General features: G+C 40.8%; 1 long non-coding RNA gene across 1 annotated transcript; it reads left to right on the plus strand.

Annotated features, from left to right (window-relative positions):
• Positions 1-13,872: 13,872 nt before the first annotated feature.
• On the plus strand, positions 13,873-25,422 carry LOC129852987 (uncharacterized). Its single transcript, XR_008759060.1, has 3 exons — positions 13,873-17,124; positions 24,317-24,343; positions 24,579-25,422. It is a non-coding gene; the product is annotated as an uncharacterized LOC129852987 (long non-coding RNA).
• The last annotated feature ends 260 nt before the right edge of the window (positions 25,423-25,682 follow it).

The following is a 25,682-nucleotide window of genomic DNA, read 5'->3' on the forward strand; positions in this document are numbered from 1 at the left end:
TCCTCTAAACTTCAGGTCATTATTGCGTGCATTTGAGCATGGCATAGAAGAGAAGACCAGCAGCCACCAGGATAGGCTCTATTACCTGGAACAGTACACCTCTGGTCAGCCCAAGGATCTGGTCTGTAGTTGTCTGCATATGGAAGCCAGAAGAGGCTACGAGGTTGTTAAAGGAACACTTTGGCAATGAAATCAAAGTCACCACTGCTTACATCAAACCGGATGATGGAAAGGGACTGGTGGCTATGCACTCTATCTTAGAGGTTGCTGTAATGCTATGCACTCTATCTTAGAGGTTGCTGTAATGCTATGCACTCTATCTTAGAGGTTGCTGTAACGCTATGCACTCTATCTTAGAGGTTGCTGTAACACTATGCACGCTATCTTAGAGGTTGCTGTAATGCTATGCACTCTATCTTAGAGGTTGCTGTAATGCTATGCACTCTATCTTAGAGGTTGCTGTAACGCTATGCACTCTATCTTAGAGGTTGCTGTAACGCTATGCACTCTATCTTAGAGGTTGCTGTAACGCTATGCAAGACCTACAGAAAATGGAACAGCGAAATCTTCCCTCCGACATAAAGTTGATCATGTCAAAACTAACCTTCAAACTGAGGGAAAATGGAGATGTGATATTTTAGAGAGAAGCCACCTGACAGCCCAGTAAAGTGACCTTGTGACGTTCATGGAAAAACATGCCAAAATATTGCAGGATCCGATTTATGGAGATATTCAACATCCCCTGTCCAACAAAAGGTAAAAAAATAAATTTAAAAAACGGCAGCAGACTCTAAACAGCAGTTTATGTCCAAGAGTAGGGGAAGCAGCTTTGACACTGCAGTAGATGTAGTGTCAGATTGCGACTGTGAAAAACCTCTAAAAGAACAAACATTCAAAGTAAAGAGACCAGACACCTGCCCTTCTGATGCTCCCAGTAGTAAAGAGACCAGACACCTGCCCTTCTGATGCTCCCAGTAGTAAAGAGACCAGACACCTGCCCTTCTGATGCTCCCTGTAGTAAAGAGACCAGACACCTGCCCTTCTGATGCTCCCAGTAGTAAAGAGACCAGACACCTGTCCTCCTGATGCTCCCAGTAGTAAAGAGACCAGACACCTGTCCTTCTGATGCTCCCAGTAGTAAAGAGACCAGACACCTGCCCTTCTGATGCTCCCAGTAGTAAAGAGACCAGGCACCTGCCCTTCTGATGCTCCCAGTAGTAAAGAGACCAGACACCTGTCCTCCTGATGCTCCCAGTAGTAAAGAGACCAGACACCTGTCCTTCTGATGCTCCCAGTAGTAAAGAGACCAGGCACCTGCCCTTCTGATGCTCCCAGTAGTAAAGAGACCAGACACCTGTCCTTCTGATGCTCCCAGTAGTAAAGAGACCAGACACCTGTCCTTCTGATGCTCCCAGTAGTAAAGAGACCAGACACCTGTCCTTCTGATGCCCCCAGCATCTTGTGTATTTTGTGCTGTTGGGCATTTATTGGTCGACTGCCAACAGGTGAAGGTACAGCCACACAAATCCAAGGTTGAGTTTCTAAGATCAAGAGGTCTTTGTTTTGGCTGTTTGATGAGAGAACACTTAAGCAAAGAATCTAAAATACGGATGTCCTGTCAGAGCTGTCAAAGAAAGCACCCCACTATCCTGCACATTGAAGGAAGAGAGAGAAGTAGATCTCTGAAGGCGGATATGAGTGGTGTAGCAGTAAAGCGGTAGGAGACTGTCAGCAGTGCTCTTGTTTCACTGGAAGCTGGTGAAGATACCGAGGCCGGTACAGATGGTGCACTTGTGCCAGTTCAAGTAAAGCTGGTAAATAGAAGTCAGTCTGTGTTAATCTATGTGTTTGTTGATTCTGGTAGTTCAGCAACATTTTGTACTGAGAGACTCATGATGCAGCTGAAAGCTAAAGCCAGTGAGACTGATATTCTGCTATACACAATGGAGCAGGAGAGTCCTACCAGGAGCTTTGAGATATCTGGATTACAGATTGGCAACGTGGAAGAAGACATTTCTTGCATTTTCAAAGGTCTACACCCAGCATAAGATCCCTGTGACGAGAGAACATTCCCACTCAGAAAGATCTCAAAAGGTGGCCATACCTGAAAGGGGTTCAGTTGAAGGAGATTGATGCCGACGCTGAACTCCTGATTGGCATAAATGCTCTAAAGGCAATGGAACCCTGGCAAATCATAAATAGCCAAGGCAACAGACCGTATGCAGTGAAAACACACTTTGGATGGGTGATGAACGGTCCTCTTAACACTTGTACTATGGCAGAAGAATCTGGGCATCCTAAGGTGATGGCCAATCGAATCTCAATGGCCGACCTGGGTGTTCTTCTTGTAAATCAGTACAACCGTGACTTCCCTGAGAGAGAGTATGAAGAGAAAAGTGAGATGTCAGCTGAGGATTGTAAGTTTATGGAGATGGAATCAAGCTCCGTAATCCTTAAAGACAGGTCACTACAACTTACCGTTGCCCTTTCGCAACAAAGATGGAGTCCTGCCAAACAGCCGTGACATGGCAGAGCAGAGGGGTCAAAATATTTTATTCTAAGTTTAAGAAGGACAAAGGTTACGCTGCAGAGTACAAAGGCTTCATGGAAGAGGTAATAACAAAAGGTTACGCCGAGAAGGTACCACAAGAACAGCTCCCCAGAGAGAAAGGCAAGGTATGGTACATACCACACCATGGCGTTCACCATAAGCGCAAAGGAACAATACGAGTGGTGTTGGACTGCTCATCATATAAAGGCACATCTCTCAACAGTGAACTCCTTCAAGGCCCTGACCTGGCAAACACGCTCTTAGGAGTCTTGCTAAGATTTCTGCAAGAGCATATTGCCATGATGTCTGACATCGAAGGAATGTGCCATCAAGTACGTGTCCATGAAGATGACTTAGACTTCCTGTGATTCCTATGGTGGAATGATGGTACATCTTTTCAGTGCTATATCCTCTCCAAGTTGCGCAACCTTTGCACTGCGAAAGACGGCAGAAGACAACTGTGTGAAGTACGACGAAGAGGTGAATCAAACAGTCAAGTCCAACTTCTATGTTGATGACTGCCTCAAATCAGTGGCCACAGAGGAACAAGCCACAGCTCACACAAATATCCCTCAGATGTTTGCTCTCTCACTTTATGGACAGACAGCCAGTCTGTGCTAAATTACATCCTCAACGATACCAAGAGATTCCATACCTTTGTGGCTAATAGGGTTGCTGTGATCCGTGACCTGTCGAAAGCAACACAGTGGAGGTATTTGAACTCCCAACACAACCCAGCCGATAACGCCTCGATGGTTACATGCTGAAACTTTCCTGAACTCAAAGAGATGGCGCAAAGGACCAGAATTCCTGAAGAAAGCAGAAACACAATGGCAGAAAGTCCCCGAGGAGCTTGGCTCCATCCCTCCGGATGATCCAGAGTTGAGAAAGGACATCATCGTGAACAGTACAAGTGTGGATGAAAAGAGTCTGCCGGCAAACTGAGTACTATTCAACATGGAACAGCTTGAAGAAAGCAGTTGCCTCGATGCTGAAACTGATGAGGCTTCTTCTACAGTTAAGCCAGAAAAGCCAGTTCTCGCAAACTGATCCAGGATCAGAGTTTAACAAACTCACTGAAGGAACAAATTGACAAGTTCAAACTGACGTTTGGATAAGCGGTAGGGTGGAAGGAAGGTTAAGCAAAGTTGATATGTCTACGGAACTAAAGAATCTTATGATCCTGCCCAAAGACTCCCACATCTCCAGACTGATCTTACTCCACATCCATGAGCAGGTTGGCCACTCTGGGAGAGGTCACATGCTTTCCAGACTTCACCAGAGATATTGGATACCCTGTGCCAACCTCTTAGCAAGGAAGATCCTTAAGAGATGTGTCTTATGCAGGCGGTTACAAGCTAGAGAACAGAAGATGGTCAACCTTCCACAAGATCAGGTGTCACCTGATTTGTCGCCATTCACCCATGTGGGCATAGATTACTTCGGCACCATAGAGGTGAAGCGAGGCTGCGTTCATGTGAAGTGGTATGGTGTGATCTTTACATGCTTTGTAAGTCGAGCTGTCCATCTAAAAGGTTCTAGCTATCTGGGTAATGATTCCTGCATCAATGCCCTGCGCGGGTTCATCTGTCGAAGGGGCCCAGTAACAAGTTTCAGAACAGACAATGGCACCAACTTCTTTGGAATACACAGAGCTAGGAGAAGCTCTGAAAGAGCTGGATCACAACAAGATTCAAAATGAATTACTGAAGGAGTGACATGGTCATTCAACCTTCGCTCTGTAGCCCACCATGGGGGGTATGGTGTGGGAGAGGTTGATCCGACTGGTGGAAAAATATCCTCTATTCAGTCCCTAAATAGCAAGTACTGGATGATGAGGCTTTGCAGAAGTTGAGGTGATCATGAACAACAGACTATAACAAATGACCATAATGATCTAGAATCCCTGACTGCTAACCATCTGCTTCATCTGAAAACAAAGCCAGTCCTGCCACTAGGACTATTCCAGAGAAGTGACCTATACTCACCAAGGAGATGGAAGCAAGTACAATATATCACTGACCTCATCTGGAAGAGATGGATACAGAAGTATATTCCACATGTAGGAGAGGAAGAAGTGGAACAAAAACTAAGAGAAACCTCAGTACTGGTGACCTTGTGGTCATCGTCGATGACACCGCCCCAAGGAACTCTTGGCTAATGGGACATGTGGTGGAGGCTTTTCCAGGGGTCAAAGGTCTTGTCCGGAGCGTCATGGTTAAAGACCAAGATCAACATCTTACAGGGCTCCTGGAGGCAGCTGAGTGAGACGCACGCACTCGCGCACACACACACACACACACACACACTCGCACACACACAGTGATCCATCTTTGAGTCAAGTGCACCTCTGATTCTTGGATGACAAACTCTTGACATTTTTGGATGTTGAACACTTGAACTCTGAGACTGAGATCAATGGACTCTTGTCCTATATGGGACCTTGTATATTTGTATATACACTACCGTTTAAAAGTTTGGGGTCACTTAGAAATGTCCTCAACCGGCAGCTTTATTTTTATGGCTGCAAGCCCTAAGTCGGGATCAATATGACAACAGCCAGTCCAAGTGCAGGGCGCCAAATTCAAAAACCATAAATCTTATAATTAAAATTCCTCAAACATACATGTGTCTTATATAATTTTAAAGGTAATCATGTTGTTAATCCCACCAAACTGTCCGATTTCAAATAGGCTTTTCAACGAAAGCACTACAAACGATTATGTTAGGTCACCACAAAACTAAAAATAATCATAGCATTTTTCCCAGCTAATGATAGCATCACAAAAACCAGAATAGAGATAAAATGATTCACTAACCTTCGATTATTTTCATCAGATGACACTCATAGGACTTCATGTTACACAAAACATGCGTGTTTTGTTTGATTCAATTCATATTTATATAAAAAAATCTGAGTTTACATTGAGGCTACAAGAATCACTAAATGCAAAAACATCAAGTCACTTTGCATAGCCCGTCGTGTCAACATGAATACTCATCATAAATATAGATGATAATACAAGTTATACACATTGAGTTATAGATATACCTCTCCTTAATGCAACCGCAATGTCAGATTTTTAAAAAACTTTAAGGAAAAATAACTGCACGCTATAATCTGAGACGGCGCTCAAATTAGCATGTCACAGCTGCACAGATAGCGTCACTATAAACAACAAAATATATTATAAATATTTCATTACCTTTGTTGGTTTCGATCAGAAGGCTTAGCAGAAACTCCAGGTCCACAATAAATGTTTGTTTTGTTCGAAAAAATCTGTTATTTATGTCCAATTGTTAGCGCGTTTGGTAAACATATCCAAATGCTAATTCTGGTCAGCTTCATATAGGACAAAAACTTCAAAATGTGATATTACCAGTCGAAGAAACATTTCAAACTAAGTACTGAATCAATCATTAGGATGTTTTTAACATATAGCTTCAATAAAGTTCCAACCGGAGTATTCCTTCGTGTCTGCGTGAGCCATGGAACGCAAGTGACTTGCATGAAGAAAATGCATGATCAGGAAATGGGTGCTTGATGGACACCTGACTGATTCTGCTCTCATTCTCTCCCAGAACACCATAGAAGTCTCACTGGAATTTCTATTTATTGCTGACATCTAGTGGAACCCCTAGGCAGTGCAACCCCTGCCATACGTCATTTGGAATTCTTTTGGGACTCTGTTGAATACAGACAATCTCAGATTTCTGACTTCCGGTTTGATTTCAACTCAGGATTTTGCCTGCCAATATGAGTTCTGTTAATCTCAGAGAAATAATTCAAACAGTTTTAGAAACTTTGGAGTGTTTTCTATCCAATATTAATAATACTATGCAAATATTAGGAACTATGACTAAGGAGCAGGCCGTTTGAAATGGGCACCTTTCATCCAAGCTACTCAATACTGCCCCTGCAGCCATAAGAAGTTTCATTTAACGCAATACCTTTTTTTTGTTCCCAAAACTAGAATATGTTATGAACAGAGTGGACAAAGTTTTGTAGACTTTACCCTTTGCAAAGGTTTTTTCAAAATCACGCTGATTAGAAGGAGTGCAAAGGAGAATTGAGTTAATACACATGCGCACTTCACAACGTAGGCTTTTCCTAACGGAAACATGCCGATAGATGCTAGAACGCGCCAACGTCTGCTGTTTGGATGCTGTTTGACTAGAGAGCAACTGGGGATGCAGCACGAAGGAATCCCTCAGCAGATGCCATAATGGAGGTCTGATCCTATTTGGAGGAGCCCCTCCAACGATCTGCAGATCCTCTGAGCTGGTGGAAGAACAAGGTCTCTGTCTAACCACGGCTTACTAAAGTCATGACAGGGAGACTCTGCATAGTGGCCACATCTGTTCCCTCCGAGAAGGTCTTCTCGAAAACAGGACAAATAATTACTGAGAGAAGAAACCGCATCAGCCCCTCGAAAGTGAGGTAGCTTGCATTTCTGAATGCAAATCTCTCATAAAAGCAAAATATGGTCAGCATTACTGTGTGCTGCTGGTTATAACATTGTAGTAAAGAAGAGAGAGAAAAGAGGGACCAGTTTAATGTTTTAAGTGGGATACTGGTTATAACATGGTAATAAAGAAGAGAGAGAAAAGAGGGACCAGTTTAATGTTTTAGTGGGATGCTGGTTATAACATGGTAATAAAGAAGAGAGAGAAAAGAGGGACCAGTTTAATGTTTTAGTGGGATGCTGGTTATAACATGGTAATAAAGAAGAGAGAGAAAAAAGGGACCAGTTTAATGTTTTAAGTGGGATGCTGGTTATAACATGGCAATAAAGAAGAGAGAGAAAAGAGGGACCAGTTTAATGTTTTAAGTGGGATGCTGGTTATAACATGGCAATAAAGAAGAGAGAGAAAAGAGGGACCAGTTTAATGTTTTAAGTGGGATGCTGGTTATAACATGGTAATAAAGAAGAGAGAGAAAAGAGGGACCAGTTTAATGTTTTAGTGGGATGCTGGTTATAACATGGTAATAAAGAAGAGAGAGAAAAGAGGGACCAGTTTAATGTTTTAGTGGGATGCTGGTTATAACATGGTAATAAAGAAGAGAGAGAAAAGAGGGACCAGTTTAATGTTTTAGTGGGATGCTGGTTATAACATGGTAATAAAGAAGAGAGAGAAAAGAGGGACCAGTTTAATGTTTTAGTGGGATGCTGGTTATAACATGGTAATAAAGAAGAGAGAGAAAAGAGGGACCAGTTTAATGTTTTAGTGGGATGCTGGTTATAACATGGTAATAAAGAAGAGAGAGAAAAGAGGGACCAGTTTAATGTTTTAGTGGGATGCTGGTTATAACATGGCAATAAAGAAGAGAGAGAAAAGAGGGACCAGTTTAATGTTAAAAGTGGGATGCTGGTTATAACATGGCAATAAAGAAGAGAGAGAAAAGTAGGACCAGTTTAATGTTTAAGTGGGATGCTGGTTATAACATGGTAATAAAGAAGAGAGAGAAAAGAGGGACCAGTTTAATGTTTTAAGTGGGATGCTGGTTATAACATGGTAATAAAGAAGAGAGAGAAAAGAGGGACCAGTTTAATGTTTTAGTGGGATGCTGGTTATAACATGGTAATAAAGAAGAGAGAGAAAAGAGGGACCAGTTTAATGTTTTAGTGGGATGCTGGTTTTAACATGGTAATAAAGAAGAGAGAGAAAAGAGGGACCAGTTTAATGTTTTAGTGGGATGCTGGTTATAACATGGTAATAAAGAAGAAAGAGAAAAGAGGGACCAGTTTAATGTTTTAGTGGGATGCTGCAGTTTTGCACATTGTTATTTATTTCTCTTTGATATGGTGCAATATTCTATTGTTATGTTGTTCAGATTGTATTCGTTTTGAATTGTTACATTTATATGCACTTTGTTTATATACATTAAAAAGTTATACTTTAAATGCACATGTTTAATAGCATTCTTTATCATAAAAATCCAATGCATTTTTAAATACATTGTGGTTAAGGTAGAGAATGATTTCATTTAATAATTTAATTAGAATTGTTTTCATACCAATCATAGTCAAACTATTGCAAACTGTTTGACTTGGAAAAAATACAAAACATATTTTTATTAAAGAGCAGTTTGGGGGCCAAAAAGAGCCGGACTGCCCACAACAACAGCCCCCTAAATCATATGTCTGACTTTCTGATTTGTAAATTAACTGCAGTTCCCAACATTGACCAGCAGGTGGCAATGATACTCTCTTCTCAGACAGTAAATGACCACCAGTCAGCTACATTTATTTTGTTAGGAGGAGATGGAAAAGCATTGAGACTATTTGTCATGGAAGCAATTTCACTCATTTACTCATGTGAATGGGTCCAAAGAGATAAGAGAAGCTAATATTGATAGGCACTGTTAAATCTTTACATCTCAGGATAATATGACTATAATTAAAGAACATCACTACCATCTGCTGGCTGGATCGGTCTTCTGATTTGAACCCTGTTCTACACACTGCTAACCTAATGCCTAACCTTAAAACTAAATTAAGATCAGAAATATATATTTTTGTTTTCATGACATTTTACGATAGGCCTGTAGACAATTTAGACGTTATGACTGGGTTTTCTAATAACCAGAGAGGCTGGGGGGAGGAGTTTACTCCAAGTGCCTGTGTAAAGGTGAAAGTGAAAGTTGTGTCTCAGTATAGACCTGAGGTGTAGATTGTTCTGTAAAAACGTGTAGATAAGCACATATTGTGACTATTATAATGGTTATGGATTTAAATCAACTATTTTGAATGTGAAGTGGAGGACGTGAAGCCCAGTAAAGGTAAGAGAAGATGTCAGTATATTTCACTTTCCAAACTAGACACAACGGCCTTGTCATTGTTTCGACGCCTGTTCAGCAATCTGGTGCTCATGAATGTGCTGCGTCAAAGGACACTTTGATAATGAATAAAGTTGACTTCATAGCTTTTATTGGTAAGGTTATCAATCCGACTCGGGTTTGTGGAAAGCAGAAATGCCAGGTTGAAGGTTATTGTGCCGTTACAGATGTTACTGTTGAAGTGGCACATTTTCTCATCGATTAAACTATTTATCGCAATACCGTTTTTTTGTTCCCAAAACTAGAATATGTTATGAACAGAGTGGACAAAGTTTTGTAGACTTTACCCTTTGCAAAGGTTTTTCAAAAACGCGCTGATTAGAAGGAGTGCACAGGAGAATTGAGTTAATACACATGCGCACTTCACAACGTAGGCTTTTCCTAACGGAAACATGCAGATAGATGCTAGAACGAGCCAACGTCTGCTGTTTGGATGCTGTTTGACGAGAGAGCATCTGGGGATGCAGCACGAAGGAATCCCTCAGCAGATGCCATAATGGAGGTCCGATCCTATTTGGAGGATCCCCTCCTCCAACGATCTGCAGATCCTCTGAGTTGGTGGAAGAACAAGGTCTCTGTCTACCCACCGCTTACTAAAGTCATGACAGGGAGACACTGCATAGTGGCCACATCCCTTCCCTCTGAGAGGGTCTTCTCGAAAACAGAACAAATAATTACTGGGAGAAGAAACCGCATCAGCCACTCGAAAGTGAGGCAGCTTGCATTTATGAATGCAAATCTCTCATAAAAGTTAAATATAGTCAGCATTACTGTGTGCTGCTGGTTATAACATGGTAATAAAAAAGAGAGAGAAAAGAGGGACCAGTTTAATGTTTTAAGTGGGATGCTGGTTATAACATGGCAATAAAGAAGAGAGAGAAAAGAGGGACCAGTTTAAAGTTTTAAGTGTGATGCTGGTTATAACATGGTAATAAAGAAGAGAGAGAAAAGAGGGACCAGTTTAATGTTTTAAGGGGGATGCTGGTTATAACATGGTAATAAAGAAGAGAGAGAAAAGAGGGACCAGTTTAATGTTTTAAGTGGGATGCTGGTTATAACATGGCAATAAAGAAGAGAGAGAAAAGAGGGACCAGTTTAATGTTTTAAGTGGGATGCTGGTTATAACATGGTAATAAAGAAGAGAGAGAAAAGAGGGACCAGTTTAATGTTTTAAGTGGGATGCTGGTTATAACATGGTAATAAAGAAGAGAGAGAAAAGAGGGACCAGTTTAATGTTTTAGTGGGATGCTGGTTATAACATGGTAATAAAGAAGAGAGAGAAAAGAGGGACCAGTTTAATGTTTTAGTGGGATGCTGGTTATAACATGGTAATAAAGAAGAGAGAGAAAAGAGGGACCAGTTTAATGTTTTAAGTGGGATGCTGGTTATAACATGTCAATAAGGAAGAGAGAGAAAAGAGGGACCAGTTTAATGTTTTAGTGGGATGCTGGTTATAACATGGTAATAAAGAAGAGAGAGAAAAGAGGGACCAGTTTAATGTTTTAGTGGGATGCTGGTTATAACATGGTAATAAAGAAGAGAGAGAAAAGAGGGACCAGTTTAATGTTTTAAGTGGGATGCTGGTTATAACATGGTAATAAAGGAGAGAGAGAAAAGAGGGACCAGTTTAATGTTTTAAGTGGGATGCTGCAGTTTTGCACATTGTTATTTATTTCTCTTTGATATGGTGCAATATTCTATTATTATGTTGTTCAGATTGTATTCGTTTTGAATTGTTACATTTATATGCACTTTGTTTATATACATTAAAAAGTTATACTTTAAATGCACATGTTTAATAGCATTCTTTATCATAAAAATCCAATGCATTTTTAAATACATTGTGGTTAAGGTAGAGAATGATTTCATTTAATAATTTAATTAGAATTGATTTCATAACAATCATAGTCAAACTATTGCAAACTGTTTGACTTGAAAAAATACAAAACATATTTTTATTAAAGAGCAGTTTGGGAGCCAAAAAGAGCCGGACTGCCCACAACAACAGCCCCCTAAATCACGTCTGACTTTCTGATTTGTAAATTCACCGCAGTTCCCAACATTGACCAGCAGGTGGCAATGATACTCTCTTCTCAGACAGTCAATGACCACCAGTCAGCTACATTTATTTTGTTAGGAGGGGATGGAAAAGCAATGAGACTATTTGTCATGGAAGCAATTTCACTCATTTACTCATGTGAATGGGTCCAAAGAGATAAGAGAAGCTAATATTGATAGGCACTGTTAAATCTTTACAGCTCAGGATAATATGACTATAATTAAAGAACATCACTACCATCTGCTGGCTGGATCGGTCTTCTGATTTGAACCCGATTCTACACACTGCTAACCTTATGTCTAACCTTAAACCTAAATAAAGATCAGAAATGTACATTTTTGTTTTCATGACATTTTACGATAGGCCTATAGACAATTTAGACTTTTTGACTGGGTTTTCTAATAACCAGAGAGGCTGAAGGGAGGAGTTTACTCCAAGTGCCTCTGCAAAGGTGAAGGTGAAAGTTGTGTCTCAGTTTAGGCCTGAGGTGTAGATAGTTCTGTAAAAACGTGTAGAAATGCACATATAGTGACTATTAGAGTGGTTATGGATTTAAATAAACTATTTTAAATGTGAAGTGGAGGATGTGAAGACCAGTAAAGGTAAGAGGAGATGTCAGTATATTTCACTTTCCAAACTAGACACAACAGTCCTGTTTTAAAACAATGAGGACTGGAGAAAGAGGAAGTGATGTTTGTATCTGTGTGATTGAGCAACAGAGAGAATTTGATGAATGGTAATGATGTAAATATGAATGTTTTCTCTTTTTATTGCAGTTAAAATGGCAGAGTCCAGAGTTTATAGTAAGTCACCATGCTATAATTAATGATGAACTTTTCTTTCATGTATCTGGGAGACCAGAACTAAACTAACTATTGAAAATGAAATGTGTTTGTGGTTTTATTTGTCTCTATGCTAGTTAGCGGGTACGCGCTAGTAGCATTTCAATCAGTTACGTCACTTGCTCTGAGACTTAAGTAGTGTTGCCCCTTGCTTTGCAAGGGCCGTGGCTTTTGTGGAGCGATGGGTAACGCTGCTTCGTGGGTGACTGTTGTCGATGTGTGCAGAGGGTCCCTGGTTCGCGCCCGTGTCGGGGCGAGGGGACGGTTTAAAGTTATACTGTTACACATGGGGGTAACAGGGCTGGGGTGTGTGGGTCATTGAGTTTAGGTGTGTGGGTAAGTGGACTGAGGTATATAGATATTGAGGTTGAGGAATAGGGATAAATATCTGTTCATGTTATTATAGGCAGAACACTCTGTCACAACTGTGACCAAGAATAAAACATACTTTTAAATAAATAAATAAATAATCAAAATGGATGACATGTTAGGCTTACTAGTGGCATAAGATTAGCATAGTGGCATGTCTGGGAAAGATGTGGGAACAAATGTGATAATATCATTCTAGATTGTAGCATCACATTCTTCTATGACATATATACTTTCCTTCAAATGAATCTGTCTGTCTGGGATTGTGGGGGTTGTATTTTAGAATTGACATGGTCCTGTTTGTTGTATGTCTATTGTATTTTTTAATTCAGCTGTGTTTATCAATGTACTGAGAGGATTTGTGTTCCTGACACAGATGATGTCATTAAACATGAAATGTTCTCTCTTTCTGAACAGATCAGTTTAAACTCACCTCAGAAGACTATGTGTTTTCTGATGTTGGTGAAGAGGTCACCCTTCCCTGTCACCTCTCACCTGATAACAGTGCTGTTGCATCGACGATCAGGTGGTTTAAAGAGACAGAGTGTATTTACCTGTATCAGAATGGCCAGGTGACAGAGAGGAGTGGCTATGAGGGCAGACTGAGTCTGATCACCCAGGAGCTGGAGAGAGGCAACGTGTCTCTGAGGCTGACAGACTTCAGGAGGCCAGATAGAGTAGTCTACATATGTCAGGTCATCCATGGAGAACAGAAGATGGAGGCTGCAATGGGTTTATGGGAGAGAGAAGGTAAGTGTTCTAGAACTCCAGTAATGTTTCTAAACACCTAAACAACAACAATAACAACCAGTCTCTTTCCCTGTACAGAACACTTGTACTTTCTCATGTAGGTAGGAGTTCATAGTAGGAGTTACAGATGAATAGACTAGATTCATTCTGAATATCAACTAGTTACAATGCATATTACCATCACTGTGAGCTTTGAGCTGGTCCTAAAGCATTAGAACCATTCCAACATTACTGTCACGTTCCTTGATTGTCATTAGTAATGAATGTGATGAACACTCATACCCCTCTGATGTATATCACATCACTATGGGATTTGAGAGGATAATGTGACAGATGGTGATTTGAAGGTAATGATAATAACTATTACATTCTGTTTTACATGATCATTATTCATGACTCTCCATCTTGGATAATGGATGATCAGTACGGGGTGAGTAATGAAATCTGTTTTGTTTATTGAAAGAACAGACCAGAGTGTTAATCTGATACTATAAAAACTACAGGCCTTGTGAACAGCAGTGTGTCTTCTTCAAGGCTACAAATTAAATCAGTTTCTTTACATTTATCAATACTCTCCCCAAATGTTCTCAAGGTAGGTTGGATTAAGATGTATAGATATTCTTCAAATTATCCAGAATTTTCATATCATAGATCTCCCACAATATATCTGCCATAGAGGTCAACATTTCACATAGTCCTCCAACAATATACAGTTGAAGTCAGAAGTTTACATACACTTATGTTGGAGTCATTAAAACTTGTTTGTCAACCACTCCACACATTTCTTGTTAACAAACTATATTTTTGGCAAGTCGGTTAGGACATCTACTTTGTGCATGATTCAAGTAATGTTTCCAACAATTGTTTACAGACAGATTATTTAACTTGTAATTCACTGTATCACAATTCCAGTGGGTCAGAAGTTAACATACACTAAGTTGACTGTGCCCTTAAATAGCTTGGAAAATTCAAGAAACGGATGTCATGGCTTTAGAAGCTTCTGATAGGCTAATTGACATCATTTGAGTCAATTGGAGGTGTACCTGTGGATGGATTTCAAGGCCTACTGTCAAACTCAGTGCCTCTTTGCTTGACATCATGGGAAAATGAAAAGAAATCAGCCAAGACCTCAGAGAAAAAATTGTAGACCTCCACAAGTCTGGTTCATCCTTGGGAGCAATTTCCAAACTCCTGAAGGTACCACGTTCATCTGTACAAACAATAGTACGCAAGTATAAACACCATGGGACCACGCAGCCGTCATACCACTCAGGAAGGAGACGCTTTCTGTCTCCTAGAGATGAACGTACTTTGGTGTGAAAAGTGCAAATCAATCCCAGAACAACAGCAAAGGACCTTGTGAAGATGCTGGAGGAAAGAGGTACAAAAGTATCTATATCCACAGTAAAACGAGTCCTATATCGACATAACCTGAAAGGCCACTTAGCAAGGAAGAAGCCAGTGCTCCAAAACCGCCATAAAAAAACAGACTACGGTTTGCAACTGCACATGGGGACAAAGATTGTACTTTTTGGAGAAATATCCTCTGGTCTGATTAAACAAAAATAGAACTGTTTAGCCTTGATGACCATCGTTATGTTTGGAGGAAAAAGGGGGAGGCTTGCAAGCCGAAGAACATCAACCCCAAACGTGAAGCATTGGGGGTGGCAGCATCATATTGTGGGGGTGCTTTGCTGCTGGAGGGACTGGTGCACTCACAAAATAGATGGCATCATGAGGTAGGAAAATTATGTGGATATATTGAACATCTCAAGACATCAGTCAGGAAGTTAAAGCTTGGTCGCAAACGGGTCTTCCAAATGGACAATGACCCCAAGCATACTTCCAAAGTTGTGGCAAAATGGCTTAAGGACAACAAAGTCAAGGTATTGGAGTGGCCATCAAAAAGCCCTGACCTCAATCCTACAGAATATGTGTGGGCAGAACTGAAAGGGTGTGCGAGCAAGGAGGCCTACAAACCTGACTCAGTTACACCAGCTCTGTCAGCAGGAATGGGCCAAAATTCACCCAACTTATTGTGGGAAGCTTGTGGAAGGCTACCCGAAATGTTTGACCCAAGTTAAACAATTTAAAGGCAATGCACACAAATACTAATTGTGTGTATGTAAACTTCTGACACACTGACATCATAACTGACCTAAAACAGGGCATTTTTTACCAGGATTAAATGTCAGGGATTGTGAAAAACTGAGTTTAAATGTATTTGGCTAAGGTGAATGAAAATTTCCGACTTCAACTGTATCTGCCATAGAGGTCAACATTACACTCCAAAATGAAAATAGAATCAGCTTGAATTTATCTTGATGTCTTATTATGAAGCATTCAGTCATTCTCAGACTGCTCACATAGTAGTGCTGCTTACATCCCTTTCCCTAGATGTACATTAGTAATGAATGTGATGAACAGTCATTCCAATATGATGTATGGTATTTCATTAAATTATGACATGAGACAGAAATTCAATGAACAATATTAACTAATGTATTCTGTTTTACATGATCATTATTCATGACTCTCCATCTTGGATAATGGATGATCAGAAGAGGGTGAGTAATTACTTATTTGTCTGTTTTGTTTATTGACAACCAATAACACAAGACAAAGAACAGACCAGAGTGTTAATCTGATACTATAAAAACTACAGGCCTTGTGAACAGCAGTGTGTCTTCTTCAAGGCTACAAATTAAATCAGTTTCTTTACATTTATCAATTCTCTCCCCAAATGTTCTCAAGGTAGGTTGGATTAAGATGTATAGATGTTCTTCAAATTATCCAGAATTTTCATATCATAGATCTCCCACAATATATCTGCCATATAGCTCAACATTTCACACACCAACATTTAAATAGAATCAGCTTGAATTTATCTTGATGTCTTATTATGAAGCATTCAGTCATTCTCAGACTGCTCACATAGTAGTGCTGCTTACATCCCTTTCCCTAGATGTACATTAGTAATGAATGTGATGAACAGTCATTCCAATATGATGTATGGTATTTCATTAAATTATGTAATGAGACAGAAATTCAATGAACAATATTAACTAATGCATTCTGTTTTACATGATCATTATTCATGACTCTCCATCTTGGATAATGGATGATCAGCATTAGGTGAGTAATTATTTGTCTGTTTTGTTTATTGACAACCAATAACACAAGACAAAGAACAGACCAGAGTGTTAATCTGATACTATAAAAACTACAGGCCTTGTGAACAGCAGTGTGTCTTCTTCAAGGCTACAAATTAAATCAGTTTCTTTACATTTATCAATACTCTCCCCAAATGTTCTCAAGGTAGGTTGGATTATGATGTCAGATGTTCTTCAGATTCTACTGAATGTATATTCCATAGAACCCTGCCTCCTGACACAATATCCTGTATCTGCCATAGAGCCCAATGCTGGTTATCACTAACAATGAACATAATCATTTGATCAGAGATAGGACAATAACAAAACAACATTATTTATGAAGTTAACCAGATCTCATTGGTGCCCACAGTTCCTACATGAGGGAGGCTTGCGTGACAGGAGAAATCTGATTGGTCCTGTTTGCTCTGTATATAGTGATGTAGTCCACCACACAGAACTCACCTCTCTGTTTTACACCATAGCCTCAGGATCAGAGTACTTACAACATGAGACCCAGGAGGACAAGCTGAAGAGGGAGGCATCAGCTGGTGAGCTTGGTAAGTTTGAGAGAGTCTGGAGGAGAGAGGATTGAATCAGGGAACATGAGTGATGTCATTCAGTTTTTCAGACTAATTCATTTGTAATGTATCAAATAGTCAATAGACCAGTTGATGATTGGTTCAGCTCAGATAACTGTTGACTGGAGGAAATAATTACTAATAATTGTACCACCTCCATCAAATGATAATGTCTTTATAGGCATACTATTGAATGAATAAATAAATTACTTATTCAAACAATGCTAGAACGTGCCAATAGGATCTCACTAGCTCGTGCCTGGCCATGCCCACCTCCTTCCTTGTTCCGCCCACTATGACTCATTTGTTCACATTGGAAACGACACGCCGTGTTCTAAGGAACGCCGTTTGGGTCTTTGCGTGTCAAAAAGATACACTTCAATAAGCTTCTTGACCAATCAGGACCTGAATATGACACCACGTCACACATAATAATTTAACACGTTCAAATAATGTTATTTGACGTGTATATTTTTGACACGCAACGACACAAACGGCCTTCCATAGTGCACCTCAATACATGTCAGACATGCTTTTTGTCACGCCCTGGCCTTAGTTATCTTTGTTTTCTACTGAGATATGGAAACATTATTTCAATCTAATGAAAAACATCCTAATCTAAAACAGGGAAACGGTCCATGATCTTTAAATCAGTAAAATAACCTTCAATAAGTCTATGTTAAATCACAAGATAGATTCACACCTAGGTTACTTACAAAGCAAGCACTGTGGACCGCACTGTGTCCTCATGTACTGCAGGGATAAGGGGAAAATGTACCTCTCCTGTTCAGCTGCTGGATGTTAGACTCAGCGATCAGACAAACACTCATAGTTATCAGCCTGCTTCTCCCGGGTTGACGCCTTTAGATTCCAGCATTATTCCGTCTCCTGAACGACTGAAATCTGACATGTGTAAACGTTATAAAAGTTACAATAATGACACTCAGCCTAATCGACGGCGTCCAGACTCTCACACCCCACGGTAGCTGCTGCTATCGTTAGCTAGCTAACGTTAGTTTGTTCAGTCCAGTCCAACGACGCTTCATGTTCCAGCGATATTTTAAGAAAAGTCAACATCATAACACAACATAATAGCAATAGAAAGGCCTCATTTACTGGAACGGACAAACTGTAAAGTAACAAATGATAACATAGCTAGCTAGATAGACTAATAATAGACAGGTCTAGTTTACTGGAACGGACAAACTGTAAAATAACAAACGATAACATAGCTAGTTAGACAGACTAATAATAGACAGGTCTAGTTTACTGGAACGGACAAACTGTAAAGTAACAAATGATAACATAGCTAGCTAGACAGACTAATAATATACAGGCCTAGTTTACTGGAACGGACAAACTGTAAAATAACACACGATAACATAGCTAGCTAGATAGATTAATAACAGAAAGGCCTAGTTTACTGGAACAGACAAACTGTAAAATAACAAACGATAACATAGCTACCTAGATAGATAATAATAGACAGGCTGTTAGGGTTGCGTCAATTCAATCTGGTATAAGGACAAGTATGACAATGAGTCACTAATTGTATGCTATGTACTTTTTATTAACTAAGTAATAAATGGCAAATGCAATTTCCGTATATACGGGTTCAATGTTTCATCACGCAGGATAAGACAGAGAACTGATTTGTCCTGACAAAGATAGTATATTATACTCATGACAGAGATAGTTCCCACTTCCGAGCCGGCCTGTCAGAGTAGAGACTGGGCATGGTTTAGACTTACCCAGCCTATCGTTGATGTTGGCGCCTTAAGCCAGTCCTGGCCCCTTAGCGCATGTGATGTCCCGACGCTGTTGCTGTGTAGATTACGCTCCTTCACCCCAAAGACTGAGGTCAGACAGCTCTGTAATATTGTCTGAGCTATTCGCACCTGTATACAATGGCCACTGTTCTCGCTCAAGGCTAACCACAGCTTCCCAGCACACTTATCTGGGGCTAACTGTTACTTTCAGCACACACACACACAGACACCCAGTCTCCCAGGCCAACAGTTGCTAATATTCAATCACATGTGTTATAGTATTGGGTTATAGTGCATAATTCAGAATTGGGTTATAGTGCATAATTCAGAACCTCACAGTAGAGTAGCCACACTTTGTTGCACAATTATAACACACACACACTTCACACTGCTGTTCATATCTTATGCCCTTGTACATTGTTGCATACACAACACATTCTTTCAGGCTGTGGCCCCATGGTTAGGCTGTGAGAACCTGTTACTCTTGAGAACAAAGACAAATTGTCAGGCCTACATGAGTCAGTAGCCTAAACTTTAATTAATGTAAAATCCATCTAGTTTATAGTTATTTTAGCACGCTAAGCCTAACAAAACCCCACAAGGCCTAGTTTACTGGAACGGACATACTGTAAAATAACACACGATAACATAGCTAGCTAGATAGACTAATAATAGACAGGGGAGCGTTACGTGTTAAAGTTACTAGGTAGTTGTACCGTTTAATGTTGACTTTTGCCAGGTATTACCTAACCTACCAGAATGAATCCTACCTTTGAACCACCTGATCCTCCTGGGCTGGTTGTAAAGGTGGTTGCACTTGGCTGGTAAAACTTAAAAAGAGGTCTCTCATGTTTTCAAGGTTCGACATGATTTAGTTGTTTGTTGGTGATGATGAATGAGATGTTTTTCATATAGCTGTTTTCACATGCACCTTATTTGTGATCGGCCAACATTTGCATATAGTTTACATAGTGTTATTTGACGTGTATCTTTTTGACACGCAAAGACCCAAAAGGCGTTTCATAGTGCACCTCAATACATGTCAGACATGCTTTTAAGTTATGTACCCAGTATGTCCCTCAGGGCCTCTGGCACTGGCCTTTTAACTATCCTGAAGTCTAGGACCAAGAGGCATGGAGAGGCAGCCTTTAGTTATTATGCCCCCAGCCTCTGGAATAGCCTGCCAGAGAACCCGAGGAGGTCTGAAACTGTGGACATATTTAAAAGGGATCTTAAAACACACCTTTTCAGCTTTACTTTTCCTTAACGTGCTTTTTTAGTCTTTTAGTTTAAAATTGTTATTCTTTTGTTTTTGTTTAAATATTTCAGTTTTTATTTTCAGGCAATTGATATGTTATTAACTTAAGGTATGAAATAAGGTATAAGGTATGAAATTAAGTATAAAATAATTGGAATGTTAATGACATCTCCATGGGTCCACCTTGGGGGGTCAAAGGTCATACCTGTTTGCATTTTGGGGAATTTTGATGAGACAGAATGGGCAGCATTGGGATGTCCATAGGCTGTCCAACAAATCATTACTATTTCTCTCTATAGCTGGAACAGGGAGCTGGCTGGATGAAGTGGCGACCCCTGGTGGCCCTCATTGGGCCATCTCCCCTCTTCTCCTTGGGGCAGGGAGCTGGCTGAATGTAGTGGCGACCCCTGGGTTGCCCCAGCCAGTGCAGGGAGCTGGCTGAATGTAGTGGCTCCCCCTGGGTTGCCCCAGCCCGTGCAGGGAGCTGGCTGGATGTACTGTGCCCCCTGGTGGCCGTTGGCGGAAGTAGGCACCCCTCTCCGGGGGTCGGGCCCCCCTCCCTGGGTCAGCCTCAGCTCTCTCCGGCCCCTCCCCCCATATCCCTGGGGAAGTGAGCTGGCTGGATTGGCCCCCGTGCCCAGGGGCCGGTCCACCCAGTCTCTGGAGCGAGACTCTAGACAGAGTCTGAGTAGAGCATTAATATCCCCTGTAAAGGCACACTGGACAGGTGTAATGAAGGCATGTAAAAATGACCATAACAAGCATTCTAATCACCTGTAAATGCACACTGAACAGGTGTAACGGGGAATATACACGGCTGTGACTATAACCGAAGATAATTCTCTTGGGAGGTAATACGGTCGGCATTTCATTGTGAGGTATTTATTCTAAGTCGGGTGAACAAAAGGACTTGAGTTCCATTATGATATCACAATCACACCATGTGTAGTTAATCATGAAACATACACTTCTTCTTCCCGGCTGTATGTAATAACACACTAAAATGTCTAGGCTAACAATGTAAGAAATAACACTGCAAAGTTTCCTCGGGGCTAGAAGCACGGCTGCCCTCTATATCGGTGCCATTTTATATATTGACTTCGTCCGTCCTTGCTCGCTCATTAACGTCTTAATCGAAATTATGGATTGCCTCTTATCCGCTTGTCGTCCCATTATGCCATAGTTTGTACATCTCCATTGTCAGTAGAAACCACATTTGTTTAAGCAAGTCAGCCATATCAGCTATGTTTTTTAAAAGGCAGTAAATGAGGCTGAATGAACTGTTTCACTGAATGGGGCTCAATGAGAAATAGTTAATGACAAATCACGATTAACCTTCTAAGACGACATGGTAATATTGTCTAGATAGAGAACTGTCACGGTCGTTGTAAGGAGGAGACCAAGGTGCAGCGTGGTAAGCGTACATTCTTCTTTATTGAAAGAACGAACACTGAACAAACAAACAAAATAAACGAACCGTGAAGCTAAAATGGCTAGTGCAGACAGGCAACTAAACATAGAACAAGAACCCACAAACTACCTAAATGGCTACCTAAATATGGTCCCCAATCAGAGACAACGATAAACAGCTGCCACTGATTGGGAACCATACCAGGCCACCATAGACATACATATACCTAGACTTACAAAACCCCTTAGACATACAAAACCCCCTAGACATACAAAAACTAAACAAACCACCCTCGTCACACCCTGACCTAACCAAAATAATTCAGACAATTAACTTAAAAACAAACCGTTGAAATCAAATGCAACTTTAAATATCTACTTGTAAAACATAAGATCTAGCATCACTTGTATATTTTGTACTCAAAATAAAAAACATGACAAAATAAATTGAATTCAGTTGCAGAAAAAGCCTCCTATTCTAGTGAATTGCTGCTATACTCCACATCTACAGCTGGGTTAGAACATACTGGTTTGGGTTTGAGGATGAACAGGGTAAACACTGTTGCCAGGGACTACCACATGACACAGCATTGTGCAGAATGTCACAGTAGAAACTTGTTGAAAATTGTCATACTGAGACTAAATTTAAAGATAATTGACCAAAAAAAGTATATGGTTTCCGGTGTCTTTTTTGAAAATTAAAGTCTTGATTAACTTAAGGTGCTGACATGGATACTGTCTGTAAGTGCCCAGATTGTAATGGTTTTAACCCAAACTCAGCCTTTACCCCCAGCCCTGTCCCCTGCACACCCTAACCCAAACTCAGTCTTTACCCACAGCCCTGTCCCCTGCACACCCTAACCCAAACTCAGCCCTTACCCCCAGCCCTGTCCCCTGCATACCCTAACCCAAACTCAGTCTTTACCCCCAGCCCTGTCCCCTGCACACCCTAACCCAAACTCAGCCCTTACCCCCAGCCCTGTCCCCTGCACACCCTAACCCAAACTCAGTCTATACCCCCAGCCCTGTCCCCTGTCCCCTGCATACCCTAACCCAAACTCAGTCTTTACCCCCAGCCCTGTCCCCTGCACACCCTAACCCAAACTCAGCCCTTACCCCCAGCCCTGTCCCCTGCACACCCTAACCCAAACTCAGTCTATACCCCCAGCCCTGTCCCCTGTCCCCTGCACACCCTAACCCAAACTGAGCCCTTACCCCCAGCCCTGTCCCCTACACACCCTAACCCAAACTCAGCCTTTACCCCCAGCCCTGTCCCCTGCACACCCTAACCCAAACTCAGCCTTTACCCCCAGCCCTGTCCCCAGCACACCCTAACCCAAACTCAGTCTTTACCCCCAGCCCTGTCCCCTGCACACCCTAACCCAAACTCAGTCTTTACCCCCAGCCCTGTCCCCTGCACACCCTAACCCAAACTCAGTATTTACCCCCAGCCCTGTCCCCTGTCCCCTGCACACCCTAACCCAAACTCAGTCTTTACCCCCAGCCCTGTCCCCTGCACACCCTAACCCAAACTCAGTATTTACCCCCAGCCCTGTCCCCTGTCCCCTGCACACCTAACCCAAACACAGTCTTTACCCCCAGCCCTGTCCCCTACACACCCTAACCCAAACTCAGCCTTTACTCCCAGTCCCATATATGGTATGTCTGACTTTCTGATTTGTAAATTCACTGCAGTTTCCAACATGTACCAGCAGGTGGCAATGATACTCTCTTCTCAGACAGTAAATGACCACCAGTCAGCTACATTAATTTTATTAGGAGGGGATGGAAAAGCATTGAGACTATTTGTCATGGAAGCAATTTCACTCATTTACTCATGTGAATGGGTCCAAAGAGATAAGAGAAGCTAATATTGATATGCACTGTTAAATCTTTACAGCTCAGGATAATATGACTATAATTAAAGAACATCACTACAATCTGCTGGCTGGATCGGTCTTCTGAATTGAATTGAAACAGTTTTTAGAACTTTAGAGATGATTAACTAAAATATGATGATAGAAGACAGCACCATGCTGTACGATAGCATAAACCCTCTAATGTTGGTCACTAGTTAACAAAGTCACAAACCCTGACCATTTTTACATTTTACCAGACGCTCTGTAGTGAGTCATTCATTTTCATACTTTTTTAGTAATCGAAACCACAACTCTGGCATTGCAAGCACTATGCTCTACCAACTGAGCTACATTCTTAAAAACAGATTTAACCCTAAACCACACTTCTAACCTTATGCCTAACCTTAAACTTAAATTAAGATCAGAAATATACATTTTTGTTTTCATGACATTTTACGATAGGCCTATAGACAATTTAGACTTTGTGACTGGGTTTTCTAATAACCAGAGAGGCTGGGGGGAGGAGTTTACTCCAAGTACCTGTGTAAAGGTGAAGGTGAAAGTTGTGTCTCAGTTTAGGCCTGAGGTGTAGATTGTTCTGTAAAAACGTGTAGATATGCACATATAGTTACTATTTGAGTGGTTATGGATTTAAATCAACTATTTTGAATGTGAAGTGGAGGATGTGAAGTCCAGTAAAGGTAAGAGGAGATGTCAGTATATTTCACTTTCCAAACTAGACACAAAAGTCCTGTTTTAAAACAATGAGGACTGGAGAAAGAGGAAGTGATGTTTGTATCTGTGTGATTGAGCAAAAGAGAGAATTTGATGAATGGTAATGATGTAAATATGAATGTTTTCTCTTTTTATTGCAGTTAAAATGGCAGAGTCCAGAGTTCATAGTAAGTCACCATGCTATAATTAATGATGAACATTTCTTTCATGTATTTGGGAGAACAGAACTGAACCAACTATTGAAAATGAAATGTGTTTGTGGTTTTATTTGTCTTTATGTGTAAATGTGTGTCTGGATGAAATGTGTTTGTAAAATGAGGAGTTGTAGCTGAGTTTGTGTCTGTGAGAAACAGCTCTACTGCTCCACAGTGACCTCTCCCTCCAAACATCTCTTTATTATAGAACCCATTTAATCCAGCCGGACACAATACGGAAGAAAATAAACCTTTTGTACTTTGCTGGATCTAGAGAAGTTAAAGTTGTACATATCAACAAGTAAGTTGGGCTCCTGAGTGGCGCAACGGTTTAAGGCACTGCATCTCAAGAAGTGTCTCTACAGACTCTGGTTCAATTCCAGGCTGTATCACAACCGCCCATGATTGGGAGTCCCAAAGGGGGGAGCACAATTGGTCCAGCATCGTCTGGGGTTGGCTGTCATTCTAAATTAGAACTTGTTCTGAACTGACTTGCCTGGTTAAATAAATAAAATATGTATCCAGAGCAATTAGGATTAAGTGCCTTGCTCAAGGGCATATCAACAAATGTTTTCCTAGTTTCCTCAGGGATTCAAACCAGCGACGTTTCGGTTACTGGCCCAATGCTCTTAAGCGCTAGGCTACCTGCCAAACATGTCTGACTAATAGGAAAATACAGTGCCTCTAATTTATTCTATATATTTAGTCATAGCAGATCCCTTTTCTTTCTTCAGTAGATTTAAGTTGAGTTCGGTTCAGGATTTACTTGTTCTAAATGATGTTACAGATGATTTTACCATTATCCATTACCTTTACTGATGTTTAAATCAGAGATTTTTACTGTAAAACATCATATGTTGTTATTTCAGGGGGAATTGGCCGTGTATAGACCCATAAAGTGAATTAGTATAATAATTGAAGTGATATTTAATGTTATTAGGTTTGTTTAGTGTCTCTTGCACAATGGTAGACCTTGTTAGTATGAATGTTGAGGCTTGGACACTGGGGTAGACCTGGTTAGTATGAATGTTGAGGCTTGGACACTGGGGTAGACCTGTTTTATATGACATGTTAGGCTTACTAGTGACATAAGATTAGCATAGTGGCATGTCTGGGAAAGATGTGGGAACAAATGGGATAATATCATTCTAGATTGTAGCATCACATTCTTCTATGACATATATACTTTCCTTCAAATGAATATGTCTGTCTGGGATTGTGGGGGTTGTATTTAGAATTGACATGGTCCTGGTTGTTGTATGTCGATTTTAGTTTTTAATTCAGCTGTGTTTATACATGTACTGAGAGGATT

The sequence above is a fragment of the Salvelinus fontinalis genome, chromosome 4, assembly GCF_029448725.1.
Source record: "Salvelinus fontinalis isolate EN_2023a chromosome 4, ASM2944872v1, whole genome shotgun sequence".
Classification (NCBI taxonomy): Eukaryota; Metazoa; Chordata; class Actinopteri; order Salmoniformes; family Salmonidae; genus Salvelinus; species Salvelinus fontinalis.